This window comes from Eulemur rufifrons, chromosome 1 (assembly GCF_041146395.1).
Source record: "Eulemur rufifrons isolate Redbay chromosome 1, OSU_ERuf_1, whole genome shotgun sequence".
Classification (NCBI taxonomy): Eukaryota; Metazoa; Chordata; class Mammalia; order Primates; family Lemuridae; genus Eulemur; species Eulemur rufifrons.
In genome coordinates, this window is record NC_090983.1 from 70,654,414 (window position 1) to 70,674,025 (window position 19,612).

The window sequence follows — 19,612 nt, forward strand, 5'->3', positions numbered from 1 at the left end:
AAAATTAGCAAATAAGCATTATAAGTAAGTCAATAAATAAATAAATAACTATTTCTCTGACTCATGGAACTCTGACTGATACAGATTTTCGTGCCTATAGTGATTCAGAATCTTAAGAATGAGTTTTCCTCAAGATTAGTTCAGGATTTTCTGGAATTGGTTGTCTAATCTGATTAAATTTAAAGCACTAAAGACTCTGTTTCCAGTGGTAAAAAGCAGACTTGTAGTCCATAGTGTGGTATAGCAATACAGATATGCAAAACTTTACCACTGGATACTCCTAATCAAATATCTACAGAAGGTGAGGTTCTGGGTGACTATGTTTTTGATACCTTGAACATTTTGGTCAAACTAAAGAGTATAATGAGGTTGGCTGGTTGCTACTAATTGCACTGGAGAAAGTGGGGAAAGAAAAGGATGAGCTCAGGGCTTTAAATTCCCAGCTCAAGCTCTGTATAAATGACCTCAAAGTCTCTAGGTCTGGCATGAAAGAAATTCTCATTGCCTGTAGCTGTAGGGCTGGGATTTATGAAAACCAAACCAAGAATCTCATTACACAAGTGGCTAAATTACAATGCAAATTGAATTCTCAACTTCACTGGATGTCTTCTTTTAAAATGAAGGTATTGATCGAGAAAAAATGAGTTCCTGATCATTGGAATGGGGACATTTGAGAAGATCCTAACGAAGCTGGGGACATTGAACTCCTAAATTCTACCGGTAGAAATAGCCCTTCAACCCCTGTCTATAGAGGTTAACGCTGCTTTGCCTGAAGAACCTATAATGTCCTCTTCTGAGGCAGTTGCCTTGCAAGGCACTATTGATACTCCTCAAAACCTACCACTGGCATCCCCACCTTTGCTTTTGGATCTAAAACTAGACTCAAGTCCCAGCAAGCCCTATATGGGTGAGATACGAATGCAACCCAATAGTATGTGCTTTTACACAGCACATGAACTGCATCATTTTTCAGTTTATAAAGACATAAATCTGGAGAGTCTGTGTGGGAAAAAATATTAAGGGTGTGGGGTTATGGTAGAAGACATACAAAGTTTGAGCAGGCTGAATTTATTGATATGGGCTCACAAGCAGAGGTTCTGGACTCAGTGATTTAGCTTGAGGGGTTAGAAAAGGGACTGACGGTTTGTTTGGTTGAGAGAAACATGGACCAAAAGGCATCATACACTAAATAAGTTGAAATGCCAGAGTGCAATGGTTTCATCACAGCTCACTGCGACCTCAAATTTCTGGCTCAAGCAATCTTCCTGCCTCACCCTCCCAAGCAGTTGGGACTATAGGTGTGCGCCACCACACCTGGCTAATTTTTTAAAATTTTTTTGTAGAGACAGGGGTCTCACTCTTGCTCAGGCTTGTTATTATCTTCATTTGGAGATTAAGTATGGGTGTCAAGTTGACAAAGGGTGGACCATGATGTTAATGTTATGTATCAACTTGCCTAGGATATAGTCCTAGTTTTTCAAACACTAATCTAGGTGTTGCTGTAAAGATATTTTGTAGATGTGATTAACATCTACAAATCAGTTGACACTATTTTTTTATTATATATATTTTTTTAATTCTTTCTTTTCTTTCTTTCTTTCTTTCTTTCTTTTTCTTTTTTTGAGGCAGAGTTTCACTCTGTTGCCCGGGCTAGAGTGTCATGGCTTCAGCCTAGCTCACAGAAACCTCAAACGCCCGGGCTCAAGCAATCCTTCTGCCTCAGCCTCCTGAGTAGCTGGTACTACAGGCATGCACCACCATGCCCGGCTAATTTTTTCTATATATATTTTTAGTTGTCCATATAAGTTCTTTCTATTTTTAGTAGAGACAGGGTCTTGCTCTTGCTCAGGCTGGTCTTGAACTCCTGACCTCGAGTGATCCTCCCACCTCGGCCTCCCAGCGTGCTCAGATTACAGGCGTGAGCCACCTCGCCCGGCCCAGTTGACTTTAAGTAAAGGAGATTATCTTTGATAATCTGGGTGGGCCTGATCCAATCATGTGAAAGGCAGAACTGAGGTTTCCTTGAGGAAGAAAATATTCTAGTGTCAGCTACTGCCCCAGGGTTTGCAGCCTGCCTCTCCTTACAGCATGCCCTATAGATTTGAATTTGCCTAGTCAGCCCCACAATGGCATAAGCAAATTCCTTTCTGAGAGAAATGTTTTTTCTTGAATTGCTACAAGTTAGTTTCATATGCATTGTAAAGAAGTTAATTTTTTTTTAAGTTTAGAGTCTCTATTTCAAACAAAAGCAGGGGTAACAGGAAAGGATGAGGGCTATTAAATTATATACATATTTGCGGGGAATCCAAGAAAGCACCTTTGAATGTATTGGTAAAAAACTTTTAAAATATCTTGAAATTATTTCTCAATTCCTTAAAGAAATAGAATTATTTCTTTCATAGATATCTTTTTAATTTCAAAAATACCAGGAAACTCCAATCCTACTGTTCTTTAAAAAAAAAAAAAAAAAAAGAGACTCCTTCTTCCAGTTTTAACCCAATCTCCATTTATAACCACTGTTCTGTGTGAACTTTAAAAAATTTTTTAATATGCTTATACATACACACGCTGTTTTTAAATAAAATATTTTTTAAATAAATAAACTATAAATGCCTAAGAGCACTACTATGATAAACTTCCCAGGGTTGTAAGTATATATCTAACTTACTCTTTGGAAGTTAGAGTCATATCCACTGTAAGGATGTTCCCTAAATTCATTAACCATCTCCACATCGGTAGACCCAACCTCTTTTACTCATCTTTGCACAACTAATCCCAAGCACAGTGCCCACTAAATCGTAGGCTCACAATAAATACCTGTTTACTGAATGAAAAATCAATGAATATGAGTGTGTCTTTTCTGACAGCAGCGATCTTATGCTGGACAGCATAAAACTGAACAAACAAGTCCCATCCAAAACTGTCCAACATTGCTTGAAAAACTACTTTAATTCAGCTCTCCCACTAGGACTACCACTCCAATCACATAAAAGCATTATAGAAATCAATTGTCTCAAAAAGATTTAAAAAACTTAATTATTATTGAAAAATAACTCCCCTTAAACACAAAAAATAATAATTTAATGGGTCAGAAAAAAAGAATTGAGTTATGAATATGTTGCATGGCACACTCCGAAATGACAAACAGTGGGAGATAGTTTGTAAGAACTTTGTATTGCCCTTATTGAATAAAATTATTGTCCCCTATTTCTAATTCACAAAGCAAGCAAGAGAAATAGTTACATGTCCCTTTAAAAGAAAAAAAAAATGATATATTGATGCCAGGGTGTTTCTATTAATGTAGCCTGTGCATTGTCTTTCCCCTGGGCTATGAGCCTCTGCAGCAGAGCTTCTAACCTTGCCCTGCCCATTGGATCACCTGAACAGCCTTAAAACGTATTTATGCCTGGTCCTACCCCCAGGGATTCTGATTTACTTGGTCTAGGGTATGTCCTGGGCATTGGACATTTTTTAAGCTCCCCAGATGATTCTAATGTACAGCCAAGGTTGAGACGCACTCCTTTATAAAAACAGAAGATGCAATTGTGCTGCTAAGCTTCACAGGGTTATCTACCATATCGCTAGTAGAAGAAAAGGAAGGAAAGTGTTGGATGGAGTTTCAAAGTGACAGGATAGGAGTATGAGAGAGAAGAAAAATAAATCTACATCACATGGGAAGGTTCAGGTTGAAGCAAGCAGGGACACTCACAATACAATTTCCTAGCAAATCTGGCCTATGATGTTCAAATTGAGAGTGAGACAGATTGAAATTGAGGACAATTCTCCCTCTCTCCCTCTCTCTCTTTGATGAAAAAGAGAAATCATCATAATCTCAGAATTTCAGATCTTGGAACTGTAGCGGTCCTAGAGGTATGCCATTCAGTATTTCCTTCAGGATAGAACCTTCTGTGAGATGTGTAGTTAGCTGATTCCCACCAGCTAACTTTGGGATTCTTCAGTGTTCACGCTGAGGCCACACTCTTCCTGGGCTGCTCCTAGCTAATTATTATACATCAGGGGTTTTAAGCCAGGCCATTGCTGCCCAATGCAGGACTCTTCTAATGAGCAGTCTTTGTTCTGAGTCTCTCCAATCTTTGTTGCTGAGACTTTGTCAAAGCTGTGCTAAAGTCTGAGGTTTTTACTAATGAATTCTAATTCCTTTCCCCTCCTCGTTCACATGGGTCAGACTGCAGCGCTTTCTGTTTACTTCAGCTCCTTCACCTCTTTAACTTTCACACGCATTTCCCTCCAATAAAGTTCTTGCATTTCTAATTCTGTCTTGGCATCTGCTCTCAGGGTACCCAGACTGAACCAGGATGGGATGTCAAAAATCATTTAGGCTCATATAAACTACTTTTTAGCTCAGAAACCTGAAGTTCAAATGATTTGCTGAATATCACATGCTTTCTGTGTTGTAGACTAGGATTAGCAATAGGTTTCACAATCTACAACCAAATGCTTTTTCTACCAAAACACGAAAGATTCAAAATAAAGACTACTTCATTAGAAAATAAAAAAATCAAGAGTAATTAAAAATAAAACTGCAACAATTTATACTGGGTAGAAAAATTGAAAGGACTCGTGGGACTCTAACAAGGTAAACTCATAAAATATTTATAACAGGCAAACAGAGCATGCATGGTAGCAGGAGCAAGAAAGCAAAGGAAAACATTAGGAACATCAGAACATCCAGGTGTGGTTAAAGATCCTCTCAATCACAGGGATGTGCTTCATCTTCGGGATGCAAACCACCAAAACGTGGGCAAGAAATCTCAGTCTCAGGGAAGCTGAGTGTAGTGGGTTGAATATACTGCCCCCCAAAACTCAGAACCTCAAATGTGATCTTATTTAGAAGGAGGGTTTTTGCATATGTAACAAAATAAGGATTAATATGAGATAATATTGGATTAGGCTGGTCTCTAAATTCAATGAGAATATTTGTACAAGAGACAGAAAAGGACACACAGAGGAGAATATGATGTGATGACAGAGGCAGAGATTGGAACAATGCATCTACAGTCCAAGGAATGCCAGAAGCCACCAGAAGCTGGAGGAGACAAGGACGAATTCTCCCCACGATTGTACAGTGAACACCCAAGGGAGCTTTGTAGTTCCCTTGGCTTTGACACTGTGCTGGAGCAATGACCGTTCTTTTCCGCTGCATTGAAAGGAGTATTTATCCTTTTAGATGTATTCAGAAAGCCAGCACATTACGTTACCTTGACTGTATTAAAAGGGTCTTCATCCCAGAATAATCACTGAAGGATTTGAAGCTGCAAAGGAAAAGGCCCTTTACTTTTTGGAACCAGTCAAAATAAGCAGAGAGATGGACAGGGAAACACTTACAGATGTGGCCAGAACATCTCTTCGTACTAAAGTTCATGCTGAATTGCAGATGTCTTAACAGAGGCTGTAGTGGACTACAAATTTTTGGCCATTACAAAACAAGGTGAACCTACTGACCTCTTCATGGAGGTCAATGGAGAGAAAACATAAATCTGAAACTGATACAGCTTAATCAGAGCGCTTGTTTTGAATTATGGAGCCCATTATCCTGATATGAAGAAAAGAGTAGAAGATGCGTACATCCTCACATGCAATGTGTCATTCGAATATGAAAAAACAGAAGTGAATTCTGGCTTTTTTTTTTTTTTACAAGAGTGAAGAAGACAGAGAAAAACTAGTAAAAGCTAAAAGAAAATTCATTGAAGATAGAGTTAAAAAATAATAGAACTGAAAAAGAAAGTCTGTGGTGATTTGGGTAAAGGATTTGTTGTTATTAATCAAAAGGGAATTGACTCCTTTCCCTTAGATGCTCTTGCAAAAAGAGGCAAAGTAGCTCTGCACAGAGCTAAAAGGAGAAACATGGAGAGGCTGACTCTGCTTGTGGTGGGGTAGCTCTACATTCTTTTGATGACCTAAATCTTTTTTTTTTTTTTTTTTTTTTTTAATTATTTAAGACCTTTATTAACAGGTGCTTGCAGTTTGTTGACTTTTTTGAAAAAATCAAGTTGTAAACTTTTATTACAAATTAAAAATGAAGTTCTTAAAAATCTCAACTTGACCAGATATGAAACAATTTAAAAACCTTTAAAGGCGCATTGAGAAAAACCAGGCTTTTTTAAAAAACACGTTTGTTATTACCAAAAAAGACATCTTTAGGTAAAAATAATAAAAACCCCATGCTGCATAGATAATGCAGATAGTTCTAGTTATCTGGTCAACGGGCAAAAAGCAAGCACTTAAGGTCTTCAGCTCCAATCTTGTTCATTTCTTATTGCTGGAATTTCATATTCATTTCTTCTTGTTGGATGACTAAACCGGACGATGGTGGAGATGGTAAGCCGGCATTTACTCAGCCCCGCCCTGCTCAGCCTCGGGAGCGGACGAATTCTCAGCTGGTGGATCGGCTGCTTTTGTGTCTTTGCCGTCTTGTGGTTTAGGGTTTTCTGGGCGTCTGCGTCGGTAATTGAAGTTACGGCGGTACCGACGTTGAGGCGGCTGCTGACCTTGGGTCTCATCTCCTTGATTCTCTTTATCCTCTTCATTGCCGTCCTCTCTGGGCTGTCTTTGGCGAGGAGGGCCCCTGCGGAATCGTGGTCTATAACCCCGATACATATTCTGTCTTACTGGTGGTCTACCTTGTTCTCCTGCACCCTGGTTGTCAGCACCCTCCATCGCTTCTCCCTGCACAGGAGGGTTGGAATACTGTGGTCGACGCCCATACGGTCTCCGCATGTAGTAAGGTGGGAACCTTCGCCTGCGGTAGGGCCGGCGTTGTTGGGCCTGGCCTTCAGGAGCACTCTCCGATCCCTCATTCTTTTCCCCACTCTCACTATTCTGGTAACTCTGCTGGTAATTGCGTGGAGGACCCCTGCGACGTGGATAGCGTCTATAATGGTTACGGTCTGCTGCATATTTACTGCCTTGAACTGGAATTCCACCAGGGCCTGTAACATTTGCTGCCTCCGCACCCTTTTCTCCTTCAACAACATCAAACTCCACAGTTTCTCCATCTCCTACACTGCGAAGGTACTTCCTGGGGTTATTCTTCTTTATGGCAGTCTGGTGTACAAATACATCTTCTTTGGTGTCATTCCTGTTGATGAAACCATATCCGTTTCTTACATTGAACCATTTTACTGTCCCCAAAACCTTCGTTGCGATGACCTTCTTGTCCCCGCCGGCAGGCGCCGCCGATGTGAGGCCGCCCGGGCCACCGCTCCCTGCGCCGCTGCCCGTGGTGCCGGGCTTGGGGTCGGCAGCGCTGAGGGCGGGGGCGGCGGGGGGGGGGGGGGGCGGCGGGCGGCTGCTGGGTCTCGTCCTCGCTGCTCATGGTTGCGGTGGTGGTGACTGGGGCCGGCTGCGGCAGCTGCGGCTCCTCCCGATATGTGATGGTAACTAGGCCGGCGGCGGCGGTGGGGCTGCACAGGGCTCTCTGGGGTCCGCTCTCCGCTCCCGCTACCGATCGAACTCTGATGACCTAAATCTTGACTGGGACACACGAGACTTGTCTATGAGTATACACTGGGAGAAGAGAAGTTCCCCTTTATTGACAAATGTAACAATCCTTGCTTTGTCACATTATTGGTCAAAGACCCACATAAGCAAACACTCACTCAATCAAAGATGCAGGGAGAGATGGCTTGAGGGCTGACAAAAATGCTATTGACGATGGCTGTGTGGTTCCAGGTGCTGGTGCAGTGTAAGTGGCAATGGCAGAAGCCCTGATTAAATATAAGCCCAGTGTAGAGGGCAGGGCCCAACTTAGAGTCCAAGTGTTTGCTGATGCATTGCTCGTTATTCTCAAGGTTCATGCTCAGAACTTTGGTTCTAACCTTCAGGAAACGTTAGTTAAAATTCAGGCTGAACATTCAGAATCAAGTCAACTTGGGGGTGTGGACTTGAACACAGGTGAGCCAATGGTGGCAGCAGAAGTAGGCATATGGGATAACTATTGTGTAAAGAAACAGCTTCTTCACTCCTGCACCATGATTGCCACCAACATTCTCTTGGTTGCTGAGATCACATGAGCTGGAATGTCTTTTCTAAAAGGTTGAATTGAAGCTTCCCTTGTATCTGAATCTTCAAGACTCTACAAAGTGATCCTGAGGAAGATAGCTGTGGAATTTTCGTCCAAGCTTCAAGTGGTTTTCTTTTCTCATATGTAAAAAAGGAGAGAACACTGGCACCTATTGAAATTCTGAAGTTCTGAAATTATAATTACAGTATTTTTTAAATTGCACAGAAGTACACACACATAAAAGCAGGTCCTTTTTACCCAGCGAACAGGATGTTTTGCTTTAGCTGCAGTGACATAAAATTACATGTTAGATAAGCATATGTTATCTATCTTTTTTATTAACTATTCCTTGAAAAACAAACAAAACAAAAACAAACAAAAAGAATTCTCCCCTTGAACCTTTGGAGGAAGTATGGCCCTGCTGGGACCTTGATTTTGAGCTTCTGGCCTCCAGAACTCTGTTAGAATAAATTTCTGTTGTTTTAAGTCATCGAGTTTGTGGTAATTTGTTACAGCAGCCTTAAGAAAACTAATATACAGAAGGCATAAGTTTACCGAAGGGTCTTTTATACCGCACTGATCACATAGCAAAAACAAGCCTGTGTGATCAAGTCTAAAAATCAAAACCATCAATCTATATATTTTCAATAAACAACATGGAGAAGCTGGTACAGGATACTTCCAGGGGAGTTTTGGATTTCAAAGTGCACATTACATTAGAAATCACTAGCTAGCATATTCCACTCCCATGCTGATCAAGGGTCAGTACCATGGCTCCAGGCAGCCCAAGATATAAGCACAGAGCTACCACAGAATAGCTGCAAGTTAAACTGTCCTTACACAATTACACAGCCAGAGAATCATTCTAGGCTCCTGTAGTAAGAACACAACGGAAGAATCAACTTAACTGAATATGGGTTGACATCCAGATGCATAGAGATCATTGAAAAGAACTTCTCAGCCTTAATTTACTCATTTATAGATTGTGAAGGTTACATTAAATCACCTTCCAGCACTAGCACCCTTCTAATTAAGGACCTGTGGGCAGGTGTGTATGGGTCAAGCATAACTTGTCGTCTGGGGGAAGGATGGCTTAACACGTACGTAGGTCCCAGGAAGAAGAGAGTAACTGCATTTTTGACAAATGGTCAGTTCCTTCCTGTGTCAGGTCCCCAAGACCACCCTCAAGCTTGATGATTTGTTAGAAGGACTCACTGTTACAGCTTATTACAGTGAAAGGACATAGATCAGAATCAATAAAGGGAACAGGCACAAGAGGTGAATTACAGGAGAAGTCAGATGCAAGCTCCCAGGTGTTCTTTCCCAGCAGAGTTGCATGAGGATGTGCTTAGTTTTTCCAGCAATGATGTGTGACAACATGTATGAAGTCTTGTCAACCAGGGAAGCTCACCTGAGCCTTGAGGTCCAGGATTTTTATTGGGGGTCAGTCACATAGGCTCAAACCCCTCCCACCCCATAGCAAAAACAGGTAGGTATTCACCATAAGTCACAACCTTAGGATGAACTTATCTTGTCAAACTGTACAGCATGGTCCAAGACCTCAGGCATACAAAAACACTTTGATCAGGGAGATTATTCCAGAGGCTTTTTGCATGTCAGCCTTTGTTTCTGAGATTCCACAGCATCTAATATAATAAACTAGCTCAAGTGCATTTCTTTTATCTGAATCCCAAGAGTCTTGACAGATAACTTTATTATTTTTAATAAATTACTGGTGTCTTCCAATACTACAGGTAAAAACATCTGGACAATGCTGTTTTTAAACATTAAAATCCTAAAAACACTTGGATACTTTAGTGTTTTCCTAATTTTTAGATCAGAGATTCAGTCATATGTCACCTGTTATCCCCTTAAAAGAGTATTGTATCAGAGCCATCTATATAAAATATCAGAATTTCTGATTTTATTCTGAAAGACAGGATTATACAATACTTTCTGTTTAGCAATTTAGCTCTCACTTACAGCTATATCATGAATATCTTCATTTTAAATGCCTACAGATCTACTTCATTCTTTTTAATGACTGCCTAGTATTCCATTGTATGGATGAACAAAATATATTTAATCAATCTTCTGTTGTGATCATTTGTTTCCTGCTGTTTGCTATTAAAACAATTCTTCAATGAACATCCCTGAACACGCGGATAAGCAGAGCTACAGAATTTGATTCTATGCAGCATGCAGGGATGAATTTTTGTTACTTTCTTCTGACAATAATAAAAAAGCAACTGATTGCTAGATAGGGAAGCCACCGTGTCTCTTATATTTTCTAAGGAAACAGTATGTACTTGAGAATTTCATACACAATATCTTAAGCCTTATAGCTAATTACTGTTCTTATTTTTTTAGATATTATAATTTTTCTATTTAGGAAATATATATTTATGGCAAATTTAGAAAATGTAGACATCTGTAAAGAAGAAAAGTAACATCACCTGTAATTTAACTGTCCAGAAAAAATGTCTACTTCAATGAATGTTCTTTACATCTTCTTTCTGTTCAGTTATTTTATATAGTTGAAATTCAGCTTCATACAATTCTGCATCCTGATTTTTTATTTAATGTTATAACATTTCCTAGGTTACTCCTTTTGACAGTCATCACTTTTTAAAATGGTGCATTATTCCATTGTGTTTCTGTGCCATGTGTTATTGGTCTTTTAGTTCACTTTCATTATTTTCTACTACAACAAATTACATGCTGTAAAGGATATCTCTGGCGTGTGGAAATTTTTTTGTGCTTCGTATTGCTTCTTAATAGGACCTGTTAATGATTTTGATTTACAAAATACACTTCCATGATTCTTTTTGTTTGTCTCTATAGACTTACATACCTGCCATGAGACTCAGTATAAAAATTTGTTTATCAGGAAAGAGTCTTAAGAAAACTTTTCTGAGATTCACTCTAGTAGGTCCTTTTAAACATTAAACATTAAAACATGCTATGTTTTTAAACATTAAAATACTTTAAAATAATTTATTCTATCAGTTATATAAAATTATATTCTTATTGGATGCCTACATGATGCTTAAGTATGACTCCCACTTTGTTTCTCTGAACCTGAATACAAATGGAAATGTGCTCAATCTGAAAGTACAATTTTATATAAAAACTGATGTAGAATAAATGTCATGCACTTTATATTTTACATCAATAGAAATTTATAACATCCAACAGTATTTAATGCAAAATGGAAATTTAGCTGTATTTAATGCAAAATGGAAAATTATACTGTCATTACATTTTTAGATTCAGGATACTTTCACCTTAGGCAGATGTGTACATAACTAAGAATCACAATTGATTATAATTTGTCTATAAGTAGTAATTACTTTCTTGGTACCTAGCTAAAATATAGACATAATAGATATGTAAAATACTTTTTGAAATATAAAATTGTGCTCACAGATTTTAAGATGGACATTTTTTTTAAAAGGCTAAAATTTCAGCAGCAAAGCTAACACCTGCAAGTGTTTTGGGGGAGTCAGGATTTTGTTTTTGATTTTGAACTTCTCTTCGGAATTCATGTTTTCCCTGTCTTATTAAATATAGTGAACTGAATGTCCAGGTCCATTCTGGAGCTGATCCAAAGCCACCGAGTGGGTGGTCTTGCAGTCTTCTCTAAAGAGAAGGAAAATATGAGCTCAGTGAGCCCAGGATAGGCCCATCTCCACAGGTAATTCCATACAAGCCAGTGTAAAACAAAGTGGATTTCTGGGAATCGAAAATCCCAGGGAAGACCTGGGATAGGGGATGGTGCTGGAAGAGATGATGAGGAAACAGTGTTATGTTGGAAAGAAAAGGCTGCTAGGGTAAATGTCAGAAACCAATAGCTCATCCATTTCAGTACTCTTCATGGAGCTAACATAAAACAACTCTTCATTACTTTCCAGAACTTTTTGCCCCTAAGATTAATTATTTCTCTAAAGCATTCCATCTTCAAACGCTGCAGCATTTATCATTCATGGTTCTATAAACCTTTATGGAAGCTATCTAGACTTTCAGCCCATTCTACCTCTAGGTAGAAATACTATTTCTTAAGTTTGAAGAGCGCTGAGGAATTTTTTTCTTCTAAAACTACCACTATGCGTTCTAAGGATCCTTTATTATTCTTACATTTTGGGAATTTGCACAAGCCTATTTTAATTCTATTCATTTCCTTTATGATTTAATAAACCACAAGTGACTATCCCCCCCCCACCACAGATACATATAGTCAGCCCTCCAGAACCCTTGAATTCAACCAACCATGGATGGAACGTATTTGGGGGGAAAAACAATAAAAGTAATAATACACCAATAAAAAATAATACAAATAAAAACAAAATATAATGTAACAACTATTTTCATAGTATTTACATTGTATTAGGTATTATAAGTTATCTAGAGATGATTTAAAGTATACTGAAGATGTGTGTAGGTTATATGCAAATATGCCATTTTATATAAGAAACTCGAGCATCCATGAATTTTGTTATCTGTGGGGGTCCTGAAACCAATCCCCTGTGGATAAGGATGACTATACTCTCTTTTGTTAGTTTAGTTCTATTTTTGAGACAAGGTCTCACTCTGTTGCCCAGGCTGGAGTACAGTGATGTGATCATAGCTCACTGCAACCTCAGACTCCAGGGCTCAAGAGATCCTCTTGCCTCAGCCTCCCAAGTAGCTGGAATTACAGGTGCACCACTATGTCTGGCTAATTCTTTTATTTTTTGTGGAGATGGGATCTTTCTATTTTGCCCAAGCTGGTCTTGAACTCCTGGCCTCAAGTGATGCTCTCACCTCAGCTTCCCAAAGTGCTGGGATGACTATACTCTCAAGCTTAAACTTTTTAAACAGAGAATTTCTGTGTTCAATTTTAGTACATATCTTCAGCAGGGATTTGAAATGTTTCTTTTTCTTAAATAGTAGAGGCCAGAACATTAGTTCAAAGTATGTATTTCAATTTGTTTCTAATGCTTTTCCTGATGGTCCCTTATGTATACATTTTGGATTTTTTTCCTCATAATATTACCAGGTTTTGACTACTGTCAAATATCCGTCATTTTTCTGCACACTGGTATATGACTTTCTGGGGTATTCTTGTAAAGTTTTTCTAAATTGCAATATTTAGGAGACTTAGTGTCATCTGTAAATTTGAACATTTTGTTGTGCACAACGTTTTCAGCTTATAAATGAAATTATCATTCTAAGCATATTGCTGGATACTTCTTTACACAGAGAAGTGACCTATAATTTTTTATAATTTAGGTCTTTATCCCAGTGACTCAATATTTAAAAGTACTTCACTGTGGAGGCTCATTTTGATATATTAATTTATAAAAATATGAATAAATTACATTCTCTGTCCCTTAATCATACCACTTATCTGCTCGGTCCAATGGCACTGTAAGTGGTCAGATATAAAGGAAATCCAAAAATTATGTTTCATTTTAACAACCATACTTACTATTTTTACCTTTTTTATATTTTTAAAAAAAATTTAGTATGGTATAAACAGATATTTGTACTAGTATAGGGAATACTTGCCTATGTGTTTGTAGTATGATTGTCTATTTGTATACTTATGAGATGCACAAGACATGAAATAATTTCTTCCAAATTATTTTTTTATTTTTCCCTATATGACTTTATAATTCTATGTACAGATTAGGTGTTCAAGAAACATTATAAAGAATTACTGAGCACCTGCTGTGTATTAGACTCAGCCTAGGTATTGTATACACAAAAGGAATCTAAAAGATTGTTTAGAAAGACAAGTCATTGTAAGATAATAAGGTCAGATAGCATATTAAAACTTTTTCAATTAGTAGTATAAGAAATGAGTCCAGATGGCAGAAATCATGGTGGAACAAAGTTTTTTCATGGAGCTCTGTGGACAAGTAGTGGTAAAGAGTTGAGATATAATGAATGTTTGATTAAATATTGTAATCTAACTTTGGCTAGCTTAAGAAGAAAATAATTTTGTTGTAAGGTTTGGGAGTAGCCCACAGAAATGAAGGAAAGGGCAGAGAAACAGGATCATAAAATGAAAGAAACTAAGGAAAGCTTGGTAGCAGAGATTACAGCTAAGATCATACTTCAAAATAGTCTGGTTAGGATTCTGGTCCAACAACTGTTGAAGACTGCTAGAAACCATTCCCACTACCACTGAATGGCACAACTATGAATGAATTCTCAACTTTATTTCAGTTATTGTGCCATTCATTCACAATTCAGACTTAGGTAGAAGCATTAAATTGGCGGCACCAAGGTTACATATACTAGCAACTGAGCTGGGAGAAAGAAAATCTAATCTTTAGCCTTCTTTAATGTACCATGAATCCTTGCCTCTCACACTCATATAACAAGGAATTATCCCAAAATAGAAATGGGTTTTGGAGTTGAGCAGTCAAAAAATGACAAAATGCTCACTAGAGACTCCACTTGTTTGCCTGTCCAATACACATAAACCCACTACTTCCCATGATAACACTTTTTCCAAAAAAATTCTCCCACCTTACATAGTGCAACCATTTTCTTGTTCAATTAACCCCTTCCTCACAGGAAGACAATCAAAAGCCTCATAGGTTACTTCATCCACTGCTATATCCAGGATTTCAGGAACTGTCCATTGCTTCCCAGCTCTATAGTAATCCCATCACAATAGTCTATAAACTATGCACTACATCAAGTTAGGCAATGCCAAAAATCCTACATACAATGATGGGAGAAATGGAGAAAAAAATAAATAAAAAGGAACACACATGCCACAGGGGGAAAAGAAGTGAGCAGAGGTTATAGTTCTTTTTTGTTTTTGAAACTGGTGAAGATGACTCTAGGCTAGTGTTTGACTTATTTTGTCCAATATCTATTCCATGAATGATCCCTTGACTTTCAGCCAGAACTCTAACAAGTATAAGGTTTTTTAATCCAGTAAAGTGATCAAAACCTCATTCCTGAGGGATTCAATCCTCTACCAGTGTAAGGTTGTTGTAATATTCCACTAACTAAATATGACAGTCTAACAAGGAAGTAACTCAGACCTTTGGGGTTTTGTCCATATTCCTTCTGGCTCCCATTATGTTGTAGAAACTCGATTCCTTCTTGGTGCATGGACAATCAATCATGTCAGTCAATACCATAACACCAATTTTGCCTGTTTGTTCAGTGATATAAGGAAGTTGAAATGGCCAACTGTGGTCCCAGCTTCCAATCCAATAGTAGCATTGTTGTGTAATCTTATGAAAGTATTTCTACCTTGAGTACAAAAACAGGCTGCCTATGGAGATAGAAGAAAATGTTTTGTACTTTTTTTATGAATGGAATTCTTTGGCCAGAAGCAATATTATGTGCGGGAACTTTGATAATATACAAGGCCATTGTAGTTAAAAATCAGTGTCTTTGGCAGACCTTGCCAGGCAGAGGCCCACAGGGCACTGGCAGAGAGACAAGTCCTCTTAGGCTAATAACTCTTTTCCTTTGAGAAATAAAGAGGTCTTTTGGAAAATGAACACCTGATCTTGAAACTCCAGGTAATCCTGTGACCCCAGTTGCCCGTTCTGAACTAGATGTTATCTGATTCACCTAGTCAAGAACATATTAATAGATCAACTTTGACACTATTGACATTTTGGACTGGATTATTCTTTCTGATGGAGAGCTATCCTGTGCATCCCCAGACTATCAACTAGCTGCCAGTGGCATCCCCTAGTTGTGACAATGAAAAACATCCCCAAACATTGCTAAATGTTCAGCTCAATTGCTAAATTTTACCCCTGGAAGGCACAATTGCCCTTAGTTGAGAACCACTGACACAGAGGCACCCTTTGAATTCCATCATCTAAGAGAAGTGTCCTGAGCCAGTTCTAAGGGCATGAGTAAGGTGTGTGATCACATTCCCACACTGCTTTCTCCTATCATGCTGCCTTTCTTCGTTCAGCCCACAACCTAGCCTAAGTTTGGTATGGATAATCAACTGATGCTGGGAAAAAACTCAAGCCTAATTTATAGGTGGCTCTGTGTAAATGTAACTACCAGCCAAAAATGAGGTGTGTGTGCATATGGCAGGGGCAGGGGTGTGGTAGATTTGCTGTTCATGGGTGGCAGCAAAGGACAGAAAAAGAAAGTCCTCCTAAGGAGTAAACTTTAAGCAGTTCATACTGTTGTTGTCTCCTTGGCTAGAAGAAATATGATAGGAAATAAGGATTATGCATATTCATGGAGTAGTGAACTATAGTTTAGCTGGATTGTCAGGGGCTTGGAAAAGGACTGCTGCCAATTTAAGATAGGTTGGGAAGGGGTATATAGATGCGTCTCTTAAAATGGATCCAGAATGTGAGAATATTTCTGAACTATGTGAATGCTCACAACAAAGCCCTCACTGTAAGAGGTTCTGAATACTCAGGTAGACAAAATAAGCTATCCTGTAGATGTTAGTTTCCTTCTGTCAAGCCAATGCTTAATGGGAACAAAAAGTGCCAGGATGGCAGGGTGGAGTCTTTGGATGGAAGTGCACTTTTGGAGGCTTTCTTGGCTACTGCAGCCTTTTTCTCTTTGCTGCCCTACCCCTATCCCACCATCCTCTCTCCCTCTCCCCTCTCTTGTTGTGTTCTCTGCCTGTCAAGGGCCCTTCTTATTGTATCATATCATGGAGGATCAGCCAGTTACCTGATAGCCAGTTAATTGCATCAGCAGAGGTAGCACTTGAGCAGTTTTGTCCTCACTGGCAGACATATTATAGTCTTAGATTTGCTTTCCTTGCCTCTGGCGGCACCACTATTTATCGATTTACTGAATAATTTATTCATTATCATGGATTCCCACAACAACATTGCTCTAGTCAAGGAAGTTACTACACAAAAGAATAGGTAAGACAATGTGCTCAATTCTCATTTTGCTAACTTATCTCTTATCATGCACCTTATCAGAGGCTATTTCCAAACACTGGAGTAATCTACTGAAGATTTAGGTATGAAGCCAGCTGGGAGATAATACTTAAAGTTGGGGTTTTTCTAGATGCAGTGTATGTTTTTATCCAAAGCTGATTTTGGATGCTGTTTCTTCCATGCCTATATTACATGGGTTGAAGAACCAAGAGCTTGATATTTGCATCATGCCTCTATTACCCCCAATGACCCACTCATGAAACTTTTGCTTTCTGTTCCTCTGACTCTGGATTCTGTTGTTTTAAAGGTTTACTGCTTAAGGAAGGAGCTTTAAAAAAAAAAAAAAAACTAATTCAAAAGAACTGGAAGTTCAAATTGCCATGTGGTAATTTTAGATTCATGTCATGGATAATCAGGCAAAAAAGAGTCACCATGTTAGTTGGGGTGTTTTTGTTGTTGTTTTGGCTTCTCTGTGCATGCAAAGCGAGCAGTTGGGGTGCCTTAACCTTATAACACAGATGCTGTCACACAATGACAGCAAGGAAGAACACAGAAGGAAAAGTGAGAATTCTCTATTCTTGTACTACTATATATGGTGACAAAAGATGAACTAACTGAAGAGCTTAGATGGGTCAGAAGTAAAGCTTCGGTCTCTGTATCAGGGAATAAACCTAACTGGCCAAGGTAATAGTCAAAGCAAAGATAAAATAGAACATGTTTATGTTTTTGTTTTGTTTTGTTTTGTTTTCTGAGACAGCGTCTTCCTCTGTCGACACAGGTAGAGTGCCGTGGTATCAGCCTAGCTCACAGCAACCTCAAACTCCTGGGCTCAAGCAACCCTCCTGCCTCAGCTTCCCTGGTAGCTGGGACTACATGCCTGTGCCACCATGGCTGGCTATTTTTTTTCTATTTTTAGTAGAGACGAGGTCTTGCTCTTGCTCAAGCTGGTCTGGAACTCCTGACCTCAAGCAATACTCTCGCCTCAGCCTCCCAGAGTGCTAGGATTACAGGCGTGTGCCACCATGCTGGGCCAGAACACATGTGTAGAAGGGAAGGTCTCATGACCAAGTGCTTAAATAAGACAGTATAACTAATATCTGTATTTTCTTGCTTTCACATATACCATGTATTTTAACAAATTTCCCATCTCTTCCTTTAATACTTCTTTAAAAAGTGTTAAAATGACTAGTGTAATTTGCAGAATATCAATAAGGGATGTGACAAAATTAGAATGAACATAAATTGAAGGTCCTGGCTTTAGCATTGGGTGTACTAAATGAGGCCTGCATTGTTATACACGAGCACTGTTGGAAGTTTAATTGTGAAAGGAAGGGTATGTGTGTGGAGAGGGACCAGATAAGAGTGAACTACAATGATTATTTCTCTTTTTTGGTTGCTTGATATCCATTCAACTATCCCAAGAGAATTCCAGATGCTGCCAATTACAGAAGCCAAAACAACTAGGAACATGGCCTAATCTTGAGCTGGTCATGCAAGGACAAGAACAAATGACAGGAAGGATTCATTTACACTATCCTGACCATACTATTCTCATCACTATTAGACTATCCCTTTTCTTCCTCCTCCTTGACTCTCTGGCACTTGCTTGGTTCCTGCCCACCAGCTCTGAGGCCCACTGGATAGCCTTCCAATAAATTCCCTTTTCCTTAGTCAGATGCTTTCTGTTGACTGCAATGTAGGACCCTGACATAATCAAGAAAATGGGCAGAAATAGGAAAATAGACAAATATAGAAAATCTTTTTTTAATCCAGTTATCAGAAGTCTCTTTATCACATCTTTTCAAAGAAAATACTTTTAGTATCGGATATTGTCCCTTTTTTTTGTTGGTATTGTTCTCCATTGATTGTACCCTCATCTTTCCTACTTCCAATCATTCTTGTCGGGGGTAGGGACATTACTCTGCTGCTTTTTCTAACTTTTGATTTGCATTCTTAGCTTGTAAGTTTTCAATCTTCATTGTGTCCTGATGAATGGATTTGAAGTCATAAATTACTTTTACACAGTGTTTTATCTAGGTCCTACCAATTCTGACATACAGTGTTTTCATTGTAGTTTAAACATTTTGTTAAGTATTATTTTTCCCATTTAACAGGTCAGGAAACAAACACTAAGTTACTAAGTAACAGTATTATAGTTAAAACTCATTAGTTTATATAACTATAGACTCACATCTTGATAACTATAGTAATATTCTGGTAACCCTTAAACAAGGAAGAATCGAATTTGGGGACTTAATTCTTGAAACAACAATACAATAACTAGTTTAATTAACTCAAAAACTCTTTTAGAGTAGAGACTAATCATTAGCCACATGCACACTTATACCCTGCGTATCCTTCACAAGTAATTGAACGGAATGTTGTAAGCTACATATAAAGAGATGAGATCATCTGAGTCAGTTTCATAATAGAGATGATTCCAGCTACTAGGTAAGCTCATCATGATTCATTTTGTTGTAAATGACAAATGCCAATGTGAATAGCAAAGGCCAAAAGAGAGAATTTTGTTGGTTCATGTAACCAAATTTCAAGAATGGCAGGATTGCCACTGGGCTTAAGGGGCCAGAGGAATGCCATCAGCAGTGTCCATGTCAGTGTTACTCTTTTCCACTGAGCTTGGCTAAACTATGGCTGCCAGCATTTCCTGGGCCTGTATCTTCCCAGATTCATCACACTTTAA

At 38.7% G+C, this 19,612-nt stretch overlaps 1 non-coding gene and 2 pseudogenes across 1 annotated transcript; 2 read left to right on the forward strand and 1 right to left on the reverse strand.

Moving 5' to 3' along the window:
• The first annotated feature begins 5,079 nt into the window (after window positions 1–5,079).
• Window positions 5,080–5,213, forward strand: LOC138388047 (small nucleolar RNA SNORA22). Its single transcript, XR_011234057.1, has one exon. It is a non-coding gene; the product is annotated as a small nucleolar RNA SNORA22 (small nucleolar RNA).
• A 98-nt stretch (window positions 5,214–5,311) lies between these two features.
• On the forward strand, window positions 5,312–8,114 carry LOC138386253 (T-complex protein 1 subunit zeta-like; annotated as a pseudogene).
• On the reverse strand, window positions 6,287–7,443 carry LOC138386246 (Y-box-binding protein 1 pseudogene; annotated as a pseudogene).
• Window positions 8,115–19,612: the final 11,498 nt, after the last annotated feature.